Source organism: Propithecus coquereli, unplaced genomic scaffold (genome assembly GCF_000956105.1).
Source record: "Propithecus coquereli isolate 6110/MARCELLA unplaced genomic scaffold, Pcoq_1.0 Scaffold372, whole genome shotgun sequence".
Classification (NCBI taxonomy): Eukaryota; Metazoa; Chordata; class Mammalia; order Primates; family Indriidae; genus Propithecus; species Propithecus coquereli.
In genome coordinates this window covers 68743-89101 of record NW_012149419.1, presented here as the reverse complement: position 1 = coordinate 89101, position 20359 = coordinate 68743, and the positions used below count along the sequence as shown (strand labels likewise).

Genomic DNA, 20359 nt, shown 5'->3' with positions numbered 1-20359 from the left:
GGCGCCCGGGCCAGGCTCCCGGTCCCGGTCCCGCGGAGGGCGGCCCGGCCGCAGGCACCGCGCACGGCGGCCCGCAGGGGGCACTGCCGAGCCTCCGCCGGAGCTTCGCTGTCCCTAACCCGCTCCGGGACCGTCCGCGGCTCCTCGCTGGGGCGCGTCTCTCCTCAGAGATCCTGCCCGGCAGACAGAGACCAGGCTGGCGGGATGTCTCGCCAAAGCCTGCAGAGCAGGACCGCGGGACCTCGCCCTCCACTGTACACCCCTGTCCGTCCTGAAGCCCGAGCTCCTTAACGCCCAGCCAGTTTTGTTAGAGTAGCCGCCAGGCGGACCCACCAGGCGACCCTGCCCCACGGTTGGCAGCATCCCCATCAGCACAGGAGTGCTCCCGATACCTTGAGTCCACTGGCCTAGGGCTTTGGGCTGCGGAAGGAAGCGGAGGCTGGGAGGGGCAAACTGGCCCAAGGCCTCTCAGACTCTGGGGCAGACCCTAGGATCCTGCTCCTGGTGCCACCCCTTCCCCCACGGGGCCTGCGTGGCATTCACGGCAGAGATGCTTGGCTGGCACGGAGAGGCCACTCTCCCACCCCCCACCCCCCGTCCCCAGCATCATCTTGCTTCTCCACCGTTCAGCCTCATAAATAGCCCAAAGAGTCGCACAGACCTTCTGTTCCAGCCAAACCAACTCTGGGTACTTCCCAGGCTCACTGCCACTCCGCTGCAGTCCCGACTGGAGGACTGTCACCGTCTTCTACCGCTACGTCCACCCTCGTCCTAGGTCTAGCTAGAGCCCCTGCGAGCAGGTGTCGACGCTGTGCTGTGTGCTCTACATTCATCCTCCAGCAACCCTAGGAGGAGGCACTGCTGTTCCCTCGTGAGGGAGAGAAGGAACCCCAGGCTCAGAGAGGTTACGCAAATTGCCCATGGTCACACAGCTAGTACGGCATGGGAAGGGAATTTGAATCGCCTTCTAGGGCTGAGTAAACCAGCAGGGGCAGGCTTGGCAGAGGGACTTGCAGGCGGGAGGGAAGTGGGGAGGCGTCTGCAGGAGTCCCCCTCCCTTCCACAGCCAGCGCAGGCGCCTCCCTGGCCCTCAACTCCGCGCTGCCCGGCCCCCTCTCCAGACTCCCAGCCCCCACCCGGCTGTTTGTGAGTTACCCGTGAGCTCCCGCCCTCCCGCGCCGCCTCCTCCCACCAGCCCGACAGGAATAGCGCTCGCCCGCTCCTGAGTAAAGGCTCTGCCAGGCGCCCGGCGGGCGCGCAGACCCGCTGGGGGGCGGGGGCGGGGACGGGGGCGGGGGCTATTCCTGGTGCGGCGACTGACGCAGGCAAGGCGCGGCCACCGCACATCTCCACCCCCGACTCACCTGCTCCCTGCCTCAGTGATCTGGGCGGAGAAATGGGGGAGAGCCCGGTGCTTCCACCCTCCAACCCCCAGGTGCTGGCTGAGGAAGCTGGCGTGCTGGGGTGGGGTCTTCTAGCGCTCACAGTTAGCGCTCTGCGCTTCGGAGCAGCAGGGATGACCCGTACCTGGGAGGAACTGCCCCGCAGCCTCAGTCCTCCGTGGGAAACGGCATCCAAGCGCTTCCCCTTCCCTGTGTCTCCTCTCAGCTCTCCCTGTCTTACTTCCCCAGTGGAAAGGATGCGGAGGGGGAGGCTTTGGGGGAACAACTTGGAGGAGAAGTCTTCTGAGGGTGCAGCCTGGGCCTGCTGAGAGTGCAGGCCCCTGACCTGTCACCGAGAGGCCCTAGCAAGGGGGCCTTGTCACTGGGTCCCCAATCAGACGCCTGGGCATGAGCTGTGGAACAGGCATCTCTGTGCTCCTGTCTGGTGGGGTGGTCCTCAAAAGAGCCCTCGCAGGGGTCCCAGGGCCACGGGGAATGTGAAGCATCAGGAGGGTTCCGTCCGAGACTTCCCTAGCACAACCAGGGCATGGCGTCCGGAAGCTGCAGCTAGAGAATGTTCATCCACACCCCCAAGCCTTTGCCCTTGCTGGTCCACCCCCTTGGCATGGCAGGTCCCCAGTTTCCACCTGTGTTTTTACGCCAAACCAAGTCTGATCTATTCCTGTCTCTTCTCCCCAGATTGAAACGGCCTTAGAGGCAAGGCCCTAGTCTCCTCCCGCTCTGTCCTCAGACTAGGAGCTCCCAAGAGCAGGTCTGAGACCGCACGTCTCACAGGTGAGCACAGCAGATCCCGGCTTCCGGGTGAGAACTCAGCAAGCCCCACTGAGGCAGGAGCTGGTGGCATCAAAGCAGAGAAGCTGGAATGGGTTTGCCAGGGGACTTTGGAGGAGGGGATAGGGCCCTGTGACATTTATTCAGCCCCTACCGTAAGCCAGGCTCTGAGCTACACTTCCCATTCTTCACCTCACTTCAAGATTGGCATTGCTATTCTCATCGTACAGATGAGCAAACTGAGGCTCTGGGAGGGCCGGTGACCTGCCCAAGTTCGCTCTGTATCTAGGGGCTTGAAGCTCTGTGTGTGTGTCTGATGTCAGAGCCCAAGCCCTGCTCTCCTCTCGCTCTGGGAGGCTGAGGAGGCAGGAGGTGGGGCTGGGCGGGGACCAGGGGTCCCCCAGGCACAGGAAGGAGAGGGTGGCACACACGCTGCCTGCATGCCTGCTCTGTGCTGGCCCTGCCCGCTTGCATCTCAGTAGCTTGCAGGGTTTTACGATGATGATGATTTCTGAAGGCACTTGAAATTAATGACGGCTCTAAAATGGCTGGGACAGCGGAGTCATTGCTGAGACCTCTCATTAGCAAGAAAAACGGAGACCAGGAGCTGGGGAGGCAGGTGGGCGCCGGGCAAGTGGCGCTGGGCGTGGAGCTGGCCTGCAGCTGGAGGCCCCTGCGGAGCTGGGTGCTCAGGTGCACTCCGTGTTCCTGTTTGTGCCACAAAGTAACTTGGTAACTTGCTGTGTGACCTTGAGGGGGTTACTGTCCCTCACTGGGCCAAAGTTCCCCCAGCTATGCAATGGGGGGTTGGCCCGAGGAGTCTCTAAGCTCAGAGCTCTGTGACCCTGCCTAGACAGTGGGGGTGGTGGGATGAGGTCTCAAGTGGGGGCTCCTCGGAGGACCCTGAGTCCCTAGAAGACTGAAGGCCAGAAGCTGGGGGCCATGTAGCGTCTGGGGCCACGGCAGAGGCCCAGCACTCCCCGTCAGCTCTCAGAGCCCTGCAAGCTGGGGTTGCCGAGGCCGCCGGCGTAATGAAGTCCTAGAGACTCGGGCTAGAGTGAAGCGGCTCAAGAAGTGGCAGAAAATCCATAGGTCAGGGCCCTGCATGGGCGCAGCTCTGGAGGCCAACAGGGTGGGGCCACGTGAGAGGGCTAGCAGGGAAGTCCCCTCGTGGCAGTGGGCCTAGAGATGTGGCCAGGCTTATGGCCTTCTTGCCTCCGCTTAACCCCTCCGCAGGAGCCAGAGGGGGCTCCGGACGCCCGGTTCCCACCTGAGCATGGCACAAGTGGTGGGGCCCAGGCACCTCAAAGTAAGCTGCCCTGTCCAGGTGCCCCGCGACTCCTGGCCCTCCACGTCCTGCGTGGCACGGCCAGCACAGGGAGCGGACTGCTCCCCACAATGGCTGGCCCAATGGTTGTGGAGATGTGCTGTCCACAGAGGGACATCCATGGTGGGTACAGGCTGAGGCCAAGGCTCAGGGGTGTGGAAAGTGCACCCCACTTAAGTGGGGCATCCTCTTCCTGGCCCCTCCTGCAGGCTTGTCTTGTCATGGACAGCTTTCTCAGACCCTCGAGTCCTCTGCCCTCCTCCCCTTCCGACTCAGGGCCCTCGGGGACCCTTCCTTCCAGAAACCTGCTCTGGGAACCTCGTCTTCCCCTCTGAGCTGGGCTCTGTCCTTGAGCACCTCACTTAGCCTCAGTTTCCTCCTCTGTAAGATGAGAATGTCAGCAGAACGCATCTCATGGGTGGCGTGAGGGCCTCACAACAGTGTGCGTTCACTGAGGTCGATCCCGCGCGCTCCGTGATACACGTGGGCATTTTTAGGTTACCGCACTTACTGTTAGGCTGCTCTCTGCCCCCGACCCCTCCTCTGCAAGGCCAGAGGTCTATCCTAACATCACTCTCCAGCATTCCCAGTGGGAGAAGCCCGGACCAAGTTCCCCGTCCTCTGAGAATCAGAAACACCCTGAGGGTATGGACTGATCAAGTCTCCCCCAGTTTCCAGAGCAGAGCCCAGAGCCCCAATTCCAGAGGGCCTGACGTGTGTTCATTAAACCTGGCCAAAGTCCCCCAACCAGGAAGGACCAATGGATCCCCCAGAGAGGAGGCCAGAGCATGGGGGCAGGGATCCTGCTGAACCCTCAGCTCTCACTCCCCTCACTGCAGGGCGCTGGTCACTCCTGTCACTTGTCTAGAAGCAACGTGGTCAGCAGCCTCCTGTGTGGAATTGCCCTGAGAATGAGGGGAGGCCCCAAGGTCTTGGGGGTTTGAGGCAGAAGGCCCGGCAGGAAGCGAGTGTGCCGGGCTGCCTGGCCGCTCAGTGGCTGGCAGGCAGGGCACTGGGCTAGGCCCGTCAGCGAAGCCCCTCAGCGCTGCCCACCTGAAGTCCCTCTAGGAAAATGCCAGTGTTCCTGACCTGGAGTTACCATGGGATGCAGTTAGCTGTCCTTAAGAAGTTAGGGAACCGTGCACTCCCTTAAAAACAACCACATGATCAAATTGGGAGCATAAACATAAAAGCAAATAGCAAACGCGGTTTGTATGAAGGGACTACTCCCTGGCTCTTTGGGAACCTGGGCTCCGTGCTTGGCAGAGTGGCTCCTCCTGAGAGCCTGCTCGGCTGTCCCCATGGATCACGTCAGGGAGACTTGAGCTAATGTGTGCAAACAGGCAGCACTATTAGCAAATCCATTCATTAAGTGCTTCTCTTGAGTTCTGTTGTGCAGGAGACTTGTTTATTAACTTAAGTCAACGAGCATGGTGCCTCAGAAGATATCCAACTTCAGGGAAACACAGTCTTGGGTTCTAGTTCTGACTCTGTCTCTAACTGCTGTGTGACTCTGGGCAAGTCACTTCACCTCTCTGAGCCTCAGTTGCCCAGTGCCAGGCAGCCCCTATGATGACCCCCAGTGCTTCCTGCCTTCCAGTATTTCCCTGCTTGTGTAGCCCTCCCCTTGAACGTGGGCTGGACTTACTCCTAACGCACAGAATATGGCAGAAGTGATGCGACGTCACTTCCGCGATCAGATCACAAAAACCTGTGGCTTCCATCTTGGGTGCCCTCTCTTGACAGCTTGCACGTTTGCCACGGGGGCAGCTGCCATGTTGTGGGCAGCCCTGTTGCGAAGCCCGCGTGGACAGGAACTGATGCCTCTAGTCAACACCACGAGCCCCTGAGACCTTCCAACGGCCACATTAATGAGCCTGGAGGCAGCTCCCGCCCAAGGTGAGGCTCGAGGGGACTAAAGCTCTGGCTGACACCTTGCTCGGAGCCTGGGAGAGACCCTGAGGCAGAAGCACCTGGCTAAGCCTCGCCTGGATTCCTGACCTTTGGAAACGGAGAGATAATAAATATCTGTTGTTTTAAGCCACTAAATTTTGGAGTGATTTGTCACACAGCGACAGATAGCTAACACATGCTCCGTCTGTGAAATGGGTGTCACAATTCTTTTCTGCCAGCGTGGCGGGGCACTGCGATCGCGCAGGCGGAGTGTCTGCTGCCAGGCAGGGCAAGGAGTGGCACAGCAACTCGGTGGGCGTCTGGTCAAGCTGAAAAGAGCACATTCTATGGCCCGGGAAGTCCCCGAAGCGCGTGCACGCGCAGGCGAGTACAGGGGCGTTCACGCTGCAACGGTGGAAGATCAGAGATGCGCGATGTGCGTCGCCGGGAGCAGGCGTGTACGGAGGGCGGGGGAATCATGCAATGGGACGCCATGCCGCAGTGACAACAGGCATGTGGGACGGACGCGCTTCAGCATGGGGGCAGTTTGTGTGGAGAGGAAACTGAGGCAGAGTCTCCAGGGAGATATTCCCGGGCTTTCGATCCGTGGGAGGCCAGGGTTTGGCTCCTCACTCTGTCACTAACCCGGGGAGTCCTCGTGACCTCCCGGGCCTCAGTCCCTTCTTCTGTCGCAAGAGAGAGCCTCGCTCCGTTTCCCTCCGTGGGTGCGGGCTGAGATGCCGGTGAAGTCTTGGCTCAGCAGTCCAGAATACCTGCAGACCCCGTGAGCCACGCCTGTGCCAGCTGCACGGCGTCCTCTCTTCTCCTCCACAAGAAAAGAGAGTGACAGAGGGGACCCCACGGGGTTACGAGAGGACTGAGTGAGCTGCTAAGTGAGTAGATAACACACTTGGAACCACCAGGCCACTTGCGGTGTGGGCTGCAGTGTGGGGTGCAGGACAGGCCTGACTCCGCCACCTCCCTTTTGTCTCTCTCTGGCAACAACGGTGCCCTGGAACTGGTGTTGATCACTCTCACGCGTTTTTATACTTTTCCGATATATGCAGGCATCTATTCATATGCTCAGTTTATAGGGTTTGGGGCTCATTTTCAACTTTGTGTAAAGCTTTTTCTGTGCCCCCAGAGCAGTCTAGCAGGCAAGACTCAAGCCCGGGAGATCCAGGCTGAGGTGAGAGTGCGCGGGTCGTGTACACGGAGCAGGCACTGGACGTCAGCACCGATATCAGGGGGCTGTGACGGCTGGCCCGAAGTCGAAGACTGAGTAGGAGCCGGTCAGGTGTGCAGAGGTGGAGGATGGGTCTCCAAGCAAAGGCCCAGCCCCAGGATGGGGGGGAGGGACAGGTGGCCCTGCGGAGGGTCAGCACTGGCCAAGAAGGCTCTAGCTCAGGCAAGAGAAGGGTGCAGGGCTGAGGCCACCACCATCTCTCCCCCAGGCAGGGTGGTGGCCTGCCTCCTTCTCCAGCCGGCTGGGTCCCCCCACCATCTCGGCCCTGTCGGGCAGGCCGGGCCCCTCTCCAGAGGGATTAAGAGCAGGGGAGTTCGAACCATAACGGCGCATGTAATTATGTGCAAGAAACGAAGGAGGGCCCCTTCGTAATTGATGGTGGGAGAGAGTCAATATCGGCAGAGGCACCCGGCTGCATCGCCCCGGCCCGTCTGGCTGGGACCCAGGGCGGCCGCTTGGCCGCTAATATGCCTATAAATTATTGAAGCTATAAAGAAGAAAGCAGGTGTCATGTCGCACCCACAAACAGCTCGTTAGCTAAGACTAACGAAGGGGTGGCTGCCGCTTGGCATTGCACTGGCTCCCCCACACCCTCCCTGATTACAGACGGCGACAGATGAGGGGTGGGTGCGGCAGGGGGCTGAGCGCCCAGCTGGCCCCACGCCCTGCCTCCCACCACCTTGACCCCCTGTGGAGTCGGGCAGTGTGGAGAGAGAGGAGGCCCAGAGACACGAAGAGCCAGGAAGAAGGCTGTGAGTGTCCCATCACTGCAGTATGCAAACTGCAGCTGGACAAACTCGCCACGCAGGACGTCAGAGGTCCTGCAAAGCCCAATAAGCAGAGGCCAGTTGGGATGCTGGGAGGAGCTAGGCACTGGGGTCAGACACTCAGGGTACACATCCCAGGGAAGCCACTTACTAGCTGTGTGACCTTTGACAAGTCACCTGCCCTCTCTGAGCCACTCTGTATTCCCATTACCTAGGGATGGTCATGCCTATCTTGAAGGGTGGTGGGAAGGGTTCTAGGAGCATACGCATGTGACATTTCTGGTGCACAGTAGGCCCTCGTGAATGGGCGCTCCCTCCACCTCCCCCGTCCACCCCCATCTCAGGGGCTCCTCATTAGAGAGGGCCTAATGAGGCGTCCCTCTGCCAGGCTGTTTACGCTCCATTAAGGCCAGAGCCCAGGACAGTAGTGGGAGGGAAAGACAGCTGGGGAGGGGGGTGTCCAGCCGCCAGGGCACAGGGACCAAGCACAGGGACCCCCACCCCAGGGAGCGGAGGCGGGAAACAACAGAGGCAGGGCCCTGGGGCCAGAGCTGCCAACAGAAGCCAGGAAGCCGGGTGGAAAGCACGGCTGCGCATGTGGAGTTCTGGCTCCTCAGCGCTGAGGAGCTTGGACGCCCCACCGTCCCTCAGGCTGGGGTCTGCGGTCTCTGAGATGCCCCCTTCTCGGAGGGAGAGCCAGGCGGCCTAATTTGGCCACTTGGGTGGCCGTGGAGTGCTCAGCTCTGCCAGGGCTGCACGAGGGCAAGGCGGGCAGTCCAGGCCTCGGGAAGGCCCCTCTCCCAGCCTGGCCCCGGGGAGGTCACCGTACCCACCCTCCACAACCTGCCCAACGCCACACGGGGTGCAGGGCCGGGCCTGCCACGTGGGCGTGGGCAGCAGGCAGATGCCTCTCCCCAGTCCTCAAGTGACCCGGGTGCAGCATTACTTCTGTGAGTGGCTTCCTTCTCCAGAGGAAAGAGGGAATCCCGAAAATTCGTATCAAACCCACCCCGGGCTGGGCCTCTTCTCCCAGGGGTCTTCTCTGCACCTCTTGTCTTACTCATACAGCCTTGGTCTGTCCCACTGAGGCCTCTTTTGCAGAAGCACAGAGAGACCGCTTGGCTGCCCAGGCCACACGGCAAGTTAGCGCTGAAGCGCCCAGAGCCTGGGCCTCCTGCCTCTCCCCGAACCGCACTGGCCAGACTCAGGAGGAGGTGGGGGACTCTCATGCTCAGCAGCTCTGACAACCGCAGTGGGGTGCGGGGGTGACATTCCCCGGAGCTCTCTTCCTGCCCAAGAACTCCCAGTGCCCTTGGTACCTGCCCGTCCATCGCCTGCCCGCTGGGGTGGGGGCAGCTGGGGCACGTGCCTGCAGCGTCAGCCAGAGTGGCCTGGTCAGAGACGGGACAGAGGCGCCTTCGGTGGACAGCTCTCAGGCCCACTCCGGGCCCTAAGGACAGCTCCCCACTCTTGACAGGGACATCTCTTGCCCAGGACCACACAGGTCAGAGGTGGGGAACTGGGGCATGTCTGTCTGATTTCAAAGCCAGCAGCACGCTGAGTGGGGGCGGGGTACGTAGAAGGTGCCACAGAGCATCCCCCAGCTGCACCAAGACTGGGCAGGGTGTGCCCTCTGGGGGATGGGCTGGTCAGGTCAGGCCCCAGCCCGCATGGCCCCCAGAGACCAGTGTTAGCCCCTCCCTGGCCCCTCACGGGTCTCTCCCTCTCTGTCCCTGTCTCTGCCTGTCTCTCTGGGGCAGGACTAGGGGTGGGGCAACCCTCAGGGTGGGGAGGGCCCCAGTGAGAGGGGCCCTCCCCCTCCCTTATCTAGGCCAGACGTTGCTGAGAGCCGCTGGGCCCTGAGCAATGGTCAGGTGACACCGGGAGCTGTGCAGGGTCTCCTCCAGCTCCACGGGCCTGTCACCCTCTTTCCTGCCATTCTCAGGTGTGCCATGCCTCCGGTTATGGGCAACTGTCCAACAGACTCTCTCACAGCACGGGGTCGGGGGGTGCTGCTGAGGGCAGCCTGGTCCCCGCACCCCAGTCCGGTTCACACTCGAGGAGGAGCCGCGGCACCAGCCCATAGGCCGCCAGCCCGAGGGAAATTTCCTTCCTGAGAGTCCGGTGCCGCCTCCAGGCAGACGCCTGGGGCTCTGAATCCCATCTCATCCTCCTCTAGCACGGGAGGAGCAGGGGGATGACACATCTGTAAACGGGGAAATGGGTGGGTGTGATGATTGAGAGAACCTTCTGGAACACGGACTTCTCTGGGTGCAGCACTCCGGCAAGTCCCCTCACCTCTCTGCCCTCATTTCCTGAGTGCAGCACCTGCTCCACAGGGTCCTGAGGATTAAGTGAATAATCCGTTGAGAGCCCTTGGAAGGGGCCCAGCGCAGGTCAGCCCCGGGGCTGCGCTGTGCGGTCCTGAGTCCAGCTGGGGCAGCGGTGTCTGCTTCGTGTGTGTCCAGTTTTTGGCGGTTTTCTCTCTTAATATAACTGTGTTGTAGCTGTGCGTGGTGTGCGCCAGGGTGAAGCACGTGTGTGGTGTCTCTGTCATGTGTCGGGGTAGGTGTCCTGAGAGGACTCTTCTGCATCTCCTTCCGCTGCTGAAGCCCCCACTCGGGACCCCCAGCTGTGCTGGAGGGGAGCCCCTGTGGTCTGTGCCTGGGCTGTGCCCTGCCTCCCTGTCCCTTCTCCGCCCAGGTTTGCTGGAAGCCCAGCTCCCCCAACGCGGCTGACCACAGCCCACGGGGCAGCTGGCTGAGGGGTCCCCTGCGTCCAGCGGGCTCAAGGGAAGACCTGAGCATCCACCTGCTCCGTCGGGGCCCACCACCTGCCTGTGGTATTTCTGTCACCTGGGAAATGAGGATGGCGTTGATGGAGGGGTGAGTGACACCAGAGGGCAAGAGAGAAGCCGGCAGGACACGGGCTGGGCCCGAGCAGGGCTGAGCCCTGGCCAGCCTCTCACTGGCCACTTCTGGAGCTGAGGGACACAGCACTGGCCTGGCTCCTTCAACCCCAACACATGCAGAAGGGGCTGCCGCACCCATTTCACAGATGGGAAAACTGGGGCTAAGAGAGTTGGGGTGACTTGCCCTGGTGAAGCGAGGACCAGCAGCCAGGCCTGGCCCTGATGACAGTCACAGAGATTTGGAGTTGGATGGGGGCCTGGGGGTGGGATCGTCCCCATGGGATGAGTGATGGGGCAGCCTGAGGTGGAGGTATCTAGAAGGCCCCGCACAACAGGAGGGCTCCCACACTCTCAAATCAAAACACGGTGTACACTCAGACGCAGTGTGTTCACACCACCTGCCGGGGCGTGAAAACCAGCCATAAATACCTGCGCTGTCGTGGCGGCGCATCACACGAGTGGGGAGGGAGGCCTGGTGTGCCCTCAGGAAGTTCCCGGTGACTCACGGACGTGGTCGCCCCTCTGCACAGCCAGACACCCTCCTCCCACACGCACGCGCTCAGAACAGTCCTGTCCGGGAGCCTCGATCTCCCCAGAGCGAGCGCTGGAAGGAGGGCTACTCACCGAGTCCCCACACGAGGGCTGAAGGGACTGGGGACAGGGCACCCTGGCCAGCCAGCCTGCAAAGGCTTCATACCTCACAGCCCAGGAAGGCGGGGCCAGGAGGGTCCCCCCAACCCCGGGGCTCGCAGTGGGGTGGGAGGGGATGGGGGTGTGCCCAGAGCCCACTCCCCATCAGTGCTTCTCTTCGGGGAGCTGCAGCCGACGGAGGTGGCCCATTGCCACCCGTCCCCCCAGTGCCCGCTCTCGTTGCCCCTGGACGCGGCAGCAGCACGCTCCCATTTACCCAGCGTGCAGGAGGTGGGGGTGTGTGTGCACGTCTCATGGCTAAAGATAAATGCCAGCTGATGTCTGCAGTGTGGGAAGCATCGTGAACACACTCAGGGCTACTGTGTTCATCCTTCCATCCCCAGGCCTGTCCCCTGGCACGCAGGGCCGCCGCCGCCGCCACCCTTAGCTACGCGCCTGCACTCACTCCGCGCCCCGCACACATCTGACCGGTCCCACCAGAGAGCTGGCTCTAGATCCACTTTGGAAGGGCCGCAGCCTTTCCTTGGGCCAGCAGCCAGCTCGGGAACTGCAGCGTAGGCAGGAGCAAAGTGAGGACCTTGCCGGTAATTCTCCCGAGGTGGACAGCAGCCAGCTTTGCTACGGTGTGGGAAGGAGACAGCCCAGGGGTGTAAGATCCCAAATGCCTCTCGGACACCTCCACTGCCTTGGGGAGCTGGGAGCTGAGTCTGGTGAATGAGCAAGTGCATGAGCAGGCCTCAGTTTCCCCAGCTGCAAAGTAGAGACACTGCCTATCCTGCCTGCCTCATTTGGGGACTGGGGGTGGGGGTGACCTAAGAAGAGTTGTTGAAGGGGCTTCAGCATGAGCGTGGTAGGGGTGTGATGGGGCAGACGCCCAGCCGCCAAGACTCTGCCCTGCCTTCCAGCCCCAGGAAAGCAGTCAAATAGTCAGTCAGTGAAGGCACTGATTGTTCCTGCTGTGCACTCATCTAGCAGCATGTTGGGGAAATCGGTGTGGTCCAGGCACGTGGCCCGGCAGGGATCCTGCTCCACCCCACCACACAGTAGCATGCAGGGGGACCTCGGTATGCACAGAGCCACCGACCATCCTGGACACAGCACCCACGCTGGCACACTCTGCTTCCGTCCCCACAGGAGTCCTGTGTCCCAGCATCCCGCTGTCATGGCAACCCAGAGAGCTGAGTCGGGGGCAGGAGCAGGAAGGAGAGAAGGGCGAGGACCAGGCTGTGGCTCATAGCTAAGTGAGAGGGTCGAGCGCTTCTTCCCTCCTCTCTGCACCCCAAACACAGGTCACAAATCCGTGAGCAGGTGGGTCACGCTCGGGCAGCACGGGCAGGAGCCCGGAGTTCCCCCACTCCGGGAGGGTTAGAGCAGCGCCAGCCAGCCCGCAATCCTGGGAGCAGGTGCGGCACATTCAGGGCAAGGACCGAGGGCCAATCCCTGCCCTAGACATCCCACGGGGTCTGCCGCGACTATTCTTTGACCTCCACCCCCACGGCCTGAGGCTTCTCTGTCCCAGAAGCACCCCAGGAAGGGCCAGGAGCTGCGACAGTCAGAAGTGACTGGCTGGATTAGCTGACAGCCAGGAGGGTGGGCTCTTCTAAACTTGCCCAGAAAGGAGGCAGACCCCACCACAGACCCCCGGAAAAAATAATAGTGCCTACTATTTACCAAGCATTTACTCTGCGCCAGTAGACCCCAGGGTCCGCCTATAACCTGGGTGTTAACTCGTTTCGCACTGTCAGCAGCCTCTTACCATCCCCACCGCACACGTGGGGAAACAGAGGCACGGAGAGGCTAAGGAACTCGCCCGAGGTCACAATGACGCGAGCGCAGAGCTGTGGCTGGCACTGGCGTCCGCTCCAGCTGCAGAACACGCGGGAGCCGGCAGGGCGGGGTGGGCGGGTGGCAGTGGACCCGGAACCCCTGCGGTCTGCTTGCCCGTTTCACAGGCACCGACGCTGAGCCAAAGGGCAGGCTCCCCGGCGGCTTCTGCGGTGGGAGTCTGGGATGGGCAGGGTGGTTGACTGAGAGCCCGAGGCCCCCGGAGGCTCTCAGATCGGGTCCTAGCTATGCGCCCCAGGTTGGCCTGCCCCTGACAGAAGACACCAGGAAGCCAGGGCTGAAAGGGCCCAGGTGAGTTTGCCAGAGCACAGCCAGGCGAGAGGTAGCCCAGCTTCCAGGAAGGCCCGACCCAAAGTGGGCAGTGATGAGAGCTGGAAGGGAGGAGGAAGGCAGCTCAGGGGAGGGAGGGAATCCCAGGGGTCTCCCTGGAGGAGACAGTCTTGCAGGGTGGGAGGACCCTGACAGGCAGAGAGGGGTCAGACACTCTAGGACGAGGGAGCAGCAGGTGCACAGTGGAGGCTGGACAGTGGCGAGTCTGTGCAAGTGCCCGCAGCCACAGCAGCCTGCGAGCAGGTCCGAGGAAGAACATGCCAGGGCACAGCGGGAGCCTGGCAATTCCTCTCCAGGGCCTCCCTCCCCAGCACTGGGGCCAACTTCTAACTCACTGCTGAGATGCCGCCATTGCTAACAGGCGGGGCCCAGGTGTCTTCCAGAGGCAGAGCAGGAAGACGCACATATACAGCCACGACGCTAAGGATCCCAGCTGCCGGCCTTCGTGCCTGCTGCCTCTGAACCCAGGGTCCTGGGGGGCAGCAGCCTTGCCGGAGGCTGTTCCGGCAGCTCCTTGCGCCCCTCTCTGCCGCTCGCCCCACGCCCGCCCCTCCACCGCCCTCCCTGCTTTCCTGTGCCCGGCTCTCATTGTTCCTTATTTTCAGCCCTCAGCACTTTCCCTGAAAGGGAACAGCTGGGCTGCTGGAGTCACAGAGGAAATATTTTTCCGACTACTTTGCAGATTCCCCTTCTCTATGAAAACTGACGCCACTATTGCTAAGTGATGGACGGACGGCGAGTGTCTGTTTCCTTGCCGCCTCCTTCCCTCCCTCTCTCTGGGCTCTGTCCGGGGCATCTGAGAAAGACAGACAGTCAGACAGTAGCTAGGGGAGGGGTGGTAAGTGGGGAGGACTCTGATATCAGGTGTGGGCAGCTGGGGCCCTCAGTATCATCCTTAACCCCATTTTACAGATGCGGAGACTGAGCCCCAAGATCACCCAGACCCAATAATAATTACAATATCAACATTAACCGTAAGAGCCAGCATTTAGGGAGCACGTGCTACACACTTCACAAACAACGAACCTATGAGACAGATACGTCACTAGCAACATTTTACAGAGGGGAAGACTGAGGCTCACAGAAGGGAAGTCACTGGCCCAAGGACACGCAGCTGGGCCAGCGGAGCTGCAGTGTCCACCCACGCAACCATGCACGTGGCCTCTCTGCCAGCTGGACCCCTCCCCACTCCCAGCCAGCTGGAAAGTGGCAGAGCTGAGATGTGAACCCACGTTGGTCTACATTCTCGCTCCAAGGCTGGGCTCCACTCCCGTGTCGATCGCTGTCGCCAAGAGAACATTAAGCAGCAGTTTTAACCACAGCAGGACTTGGCCTGATCCTGACCACAACCTGATCCCATGGCTAAGGGGACAGAGCTCCAGGCCAAGGCTGCCTCCGCCTCTGGCCTGCCCTCTTTGCACCTCTGAGACCCTGATATGAGAGCAAGAGACTGGCACGTCAGGGGCGGGCAGAACGAGCGAAGTGGGCTGAGGCTCCCAGGGCCGTGCCGGCCCACCCATGTCCCCTTCCCGAGGGCCACCCCTTGCTCACCCCATTCTCCAGGGCTGGAGACCTCGGGCAGGCCCCCGACCCTCTAGGATCCCAGTCTGCTCCCTGCTGCCCTGCCAAACAGAGGAGCCCTGGAGAGGGACAAGAGGAACCCAGGCCTAGGCCTCAATCCTATAGCCACACAGCCTAGTGGCCCCCAGGAATCCTGCACATGTACCTCTGAGCCCCCAGGGCCAGGGGGCTCTCAGCTCTGCGCATGCTGCTGTGGGTCCTGATCTGTGTGACCCCACGTCCAAACCTAAAGTGCCTTCAGACATATCCAAGGAACGACCCTCAGTCCTCCAAGCTGAGACCATTTGGACCAGACGTGGGAGTAACACAGGATAGCAATCTGTCCTGTCCGAAAGCCCGGAACCTGCCTTGGCTTCCAACATAAATGTGTTTTAATAGCAACACCCATGAGCCTGTAAACGGGAACACTCTAGGCAAAGGTGTGGCCTATGTAAGTGTTCATGGACTCAGAGCAGACACATCAGGTGGCGATGCCTGTGTCCAATGTAAACGTCCATTCTTTGGTAAGACAAAGGACTTCATGAAACATATGTCTGTTGGATGGCGACACACACGTGTGCGGTCATGGAAATGCCTGCGTTTAGTACACATGCGAGGGTCAGGAAATAGCCATGTGAATACGGGCGGACCCAGGCACAGGGAGACGGAAGAGGCAAGGGCACACGCGTTCAGGGCAGGGAGCTGGGCCCGCTGGGGACGGGAGTGCTGGGGGAGGTCTCTGGCTGGAGGACAGAAACCAAGGGCACCCAGGGTACGGTGAGGGGCCCGGGAGTCTAGTGCGGCAGGCGGGCTCCGTGCCAAGGCTGGACTCCCACAGACCACCCTCCTCTGAGTGCAGCGGCCCCCAACACTGCCAGTGGCTGGGCAGGTGATGCCCACCGAGGGGAGAACGGGTAGGATGGGAGGGTGGGGCTCCTTCTGCCACACCCTCCTCTGTTCTGTCACCCGGGTGGGGGGCGATTACGGAAAAACAGAACTGGAGTGTCAACCAGACGTAGTCCCAGCCCCGCTCAGCCACCAGATGACACTGGTCAACGCACCTGAAATCCCAAGCCTGTCTTCTCACATGGAAGATGCGTGGGTGATACCTGCCACTCCCACGGCTCCCACGTGGGATCAGATGTGAAAGGGCTTTGCAAACGGTAAAGTGGTGAGCGGTGTGAGGCGAGGGGCCTTGCCGTTGACTGACAAGCACTGGGGAGGCCAACGTGACGTCCCCGGCGTGGTGTGTGAGCACGTGCGTGCGTGTGCGAGCGTGTGCTTTTAGGACGCGGGCTCTCAAAGACTACGCCACGGAGGTTTGGCGTGAGGGGGAAGAGGAGGAAGTGAGATTTCAGGATAATCTTAAAAGCAAAAAAAGTTATTACGTGTCAAAAGGAGTGGGGAGGCTTAAATGGCTCCCAGGTGGGACACAGAATAAAACAGTCCTTGCTGTTATTTTTTGATTGTCGCCTCACAGCAAAGACCGGCAGAGGGTCGCCATGGCAACCCCGGGCATCCGGCAGGGGGCAGCCTGGACCCTGCAGGTTTGTCTGGGCTGCGCAGCGTGAGTCAGCCCATCGGGCTCCAGAAGCAGGGCCTGGGTCCAATCCAGGCAGAACCCTCGTCCCGGACTCCCAGTTCCTCCTGTTCTGCAAGCCTCACTCACAAGGGGAAGAGGAGGGGCTGCAGGCGGCTCTTGGAGGGGCCAGGTCAGGCTGGGACTGGGAGCTGCGTACACAGGGGGAGTGGTCTCAGGACAGGGGCGGGGTGCTGGGGAGTCCTGCAGCGTGGTCACAGAGGGAAGAGGCTGTGCATGGCGAACACAGGCGACGGAGAGAGGATTGGGCGGTGGCTGCGTGACAGAGAGCGTGGGAGGGTCTGGGTGCAGGAGTGGACGGGCGCCATGTGGAGGCTTGGGTTTGGTGGCTCTCCCAGGACACCCTGAGCCTTTGCTAAACAGGCAAGCAGACATTTTAGAGGCTGGGTCCAGAGTGGATCTGGCCTCTGTGGTGGGCTTCGAAGGCAGGGCTCAGGCAGGAGAGGAGTGTGGAGCGGGAAAACCCCGACCGGAAAAAGGTAGCCATGGCAGGTCCATGCACCTGGGTGCACACACGGAGGCCTCTTCAGACGGAAAACTGAATCGCGGGAGACAGAGCTCTCCATTTGTGGAAAGGTAGCTGCGAACTCGCTGCCTCTTCCGCCGCTGCATCCTGGGGCCTGGTGCTCAATAAAAATTTTTTGAATAAATGAATGAATGACAGAGGGCTGAATGAACGGTGTTCAGAAAGCTACGTGGAAGCTCTAAGGGGCAGGTAACACCTTCAAGGCAATTCATTGGCTGATGTTGAAGGAGCTAAGCAAGCTAAGGAAACCAAACTGACCTAAAAATAGCAAATGACAAAGTCACTGGCCTAGGAGGCCAAAAGAACCTTAACGTCAGGTGGCCCAGGGTGTACCCCGAGCTTTTGGCAACCTCAACTTGGAAACAGTGGCAAGAGTTCCTTCCTAAGGTCAAATGACAAAAACCTAAGTTTGTTTGTGGCACTGACTGATAGCAGTTCATTTCCACCAAGAAGGTCCCACACCGGATCCAGGCGTTCGGATTTCTCTCAGTCGCGCTCTGCACTGAGAAGGATGCGAAGGCAGCGGCTCTGAAGGATGCGAAGCTGCCCTCACAGTCTGAAGTCCTTGAAATCACTTTCCCAGCAACCTCAGTGAAGACCGAGCTCACACAGACTTGACGTGCCCGGCTGGCGGTCACTCCAGCCGCGAAGACACGCGGCGTCTGGGCAGTGCACGGACGACCCCTTTACCTGCCGACTGTCTCAAGGGCACGGGCTCCACGGGATTGGCGGTTTGGTGTTTTTAGGGCTGGGGTCTTTGGGTCTCTGGGTTTGGCCAGGCCCTCAGGGACTCTTAGCTGAGGCTGGGCAAGGGAGGCCTTGGGACACTTCTCAAACTCCAGAGAACTCAAGGAAGGCCACAGGGAGTTAAACCCAGAATCCATTTCCTACCCACGCCAGAACCCCGCTCCTTCCACTCAGCACGCGGGTGTCCCCCTGATGGAGGCCACGTGGCTCCTGAAACGCACACAGACCACGGAGCTGAGCAGGGCGAGGGACACTGTGCGCCACCAACTGTGGCAGATCTTTTGCCTTCTCTGTGAATCGGGGCATCAGTGGGCCGGGGCATCCCTTCCAGGGCCACCGTGGGGATCGAATAAGATGACGGACACCGAAGTTCTTCGTTAACGGTAAAAAGAGTCACCACTATTCTTGTTGCTGTTACTGATTCATTGGGCAGAAGGGGGTCCCTTCCCAGAGTCCCTGGGGACTCGAAAGCCTGTCTGGGTCTTCCCGGGGCGTCCCTTCTCCGCACCATGAAATCGCGCTGACAGCTCTTCTCTCTTCCCGAGCAACCCCAACATCTCTTGCCTACAGCTGCAGCTGGCAATGAGTGTGTGCGCACGTGTGTGTGTGTGTGTGCGTGTTGCTGGAACACGGAAATCACATTTCCCTGTATCAATATATCTTCCAGGTGACATCTGTCACTCACACCCACTCCAGGTGCACCCTGCTTCTAAGCCGTTGCTCCTGCTGTTCACCTGGCACCCTCCCTGCCCAGCTAAGTGGTTCAAGGTCCAGCTCCCATTCCTCCTTCACCAGGGAGTCCTCCTGGATTTCCCCAGCCCAGTGGTGGCCACCAGCAGGCCCAGGGGGTAGGAGGAAAAGAAATTGGGTTTAACCTACAGCCTGTCTGGTCTGTGCCATGGCTGGTAACCAGGGAGCCTTCCTCTGTTAGCCCACCTGGCTTTTGCCTAGCTACCTATCTGTCTCCTCTCCTGACTGAGCTGCCACAGGGGAAAGCAGGGCCTGACCCCAGGCCCAGCCCAGTGGGTGTAGGGCGATGACAGGGTGGGTGGATAAGGCCCTCTCTCCCACTCCAACACCTCGCTTGGGGAGGGGGAAATGCAGGTTGGCAAAGAGGCTCAGAACCCTGATGTCAAAGGTGGGGACAGGGACCTAAGCCAATCCCTTAACTGAGGGAGAGGAAAAGGGACTTGCCCAAGTTCACACGGCCTTGTGGCTTTGGGCTCAAAGTCCACAGAGTCCAGGTGGCTCTGGAATCCAGGGGACCCAGGGCCCAGTCTGCTGCTCTGGCCCCACTTGGGCTCACATGGCCCAAGTCCTACGTCACCCTCCCTGCCTGCTGTCCTCTCCCACCAGGCCTTGGTTGCTCATCTTGGACTGATGCTGGACTCCAGGGAAGGCCCCCAGCCAAGGAGGACAGCATCTTCCTGAGGGATGAGGGACGCTGCTGAGTGAGAGGCAGGGTCCCCAGCCTGGTCGGCCACCCAGACCATGCCAGGCCCTCTCGGTGCTGAAGGGAACATTTGTTGAGCAAAACTGAATTTACTGTTCGATTGCAGGAAACATAATCTGATCTGGGTCTTAATAAGCCCTTAATAAAGTCAAGGTATTGCTGGTACCTGCTGCTTTTTCATTTGTTAAAACGAGGCACAGGGGTTACTCAGCTGGGATTGAAGGTATCTGTCTGCTCTTCCTGCCTCAGCTGCCCCCACGCGTGGCCCTGGGGAGGTTGCCACTTGTCTGTCCCAGAAACAAAGGTGGGGGATGTCCACCAACCCTAGTGACTAATCTGATGGTTAGGGAAGGGGTTCGGTCTCCGTGGAGTTGGGGGTGAAGGTGAGTAGAGCTAACATTTGTTAGGTAACTTCCGTGAGCCAGGGTCCCTGTCCCCTGTAGTTCGTCGGGTGCTCGGGGCATCCCTGTGTGGCAGGTGCCTGTGATCGTCACTAAGGAATGTTTAGTAACCTCCCAGTTTTCCTCCTTTTAGGCACATGGTGTGGAGCGGCAGGTCCCTGTCCCCGTCAAAGCGAGGTGTGGCCATACGACTTGCTCTGGCCAATGAGGTGGTAGTAGAAGTTAGATGTGTCATTTATAAGAGAAAGCTTTAAGACCCAGCGTGGCCTTGGCCATCCCTCTTCCTACTGCCATGGTAACTGGGGACGCACATGTCGAGATGGTGCGTGTGCCATTGGCCTGGGGTCCCAAGTGACGATGAAGAGCAGACATCCCATGCGTGTAATGGGGTGAGAAATGAAACTGAGTTGTTTGAAATCTCTGAGGTTTTAAGGTTGTTTGTTATTGTAGCAAAACCTAGTCTAGTCTAACTGATATGGTGCCAGCACCCCATTTTCCAGATGAGGATATGGAGGTTCAGAGAGGTTACGTGCTGGGTGAACCAGAGTGGGTAAGCGGCAAAGTTAAGAGTCCATTTAATCCATCTGGGACCGAGACCACGCTCTTCCCTAAGCAGGGCTGCTAGGCTGGCTGGGTGTGGTCGCAACCCGGCAGGCAGAGACGGGGGCCCAGCACCCGTGTCTCTTAACTTTCTGCTTGCTGAGCACCTGGCTCCCATAACCCGCCCAGCGCCCACTGGAGATGCTGGATGGGGCAGAGGAGAGAGGCACAGCAAGGGTTCCAGAGCTGGACAAACCTGGTGCTAATCCTGGCTTTGCCACCTCTAGCTGGTGGTCTTGGGTAAGTTCCTGTCCTTTCCTGGGCCCCAGTCTTCCCAGGCGTCAAATGGGAATGATGCCACTTCCCTAGCGATTTTAAGAACGAAATG

General features: G+C 60.2%; 1 protein-coding gene across 3 annotated transcripts in view; it reads right to left on the bottom strand.

The window, feature by feature from the left end:
- LINGO1 (leucine rich repeat and Ig domain containing 1) overlaps nt 1-20359 on the bottom strand; it is a 98807-nt gene that overhangs the window by 18046 nt on the left and 60402 nt on the right. The window lies entirely within an intron of this gene.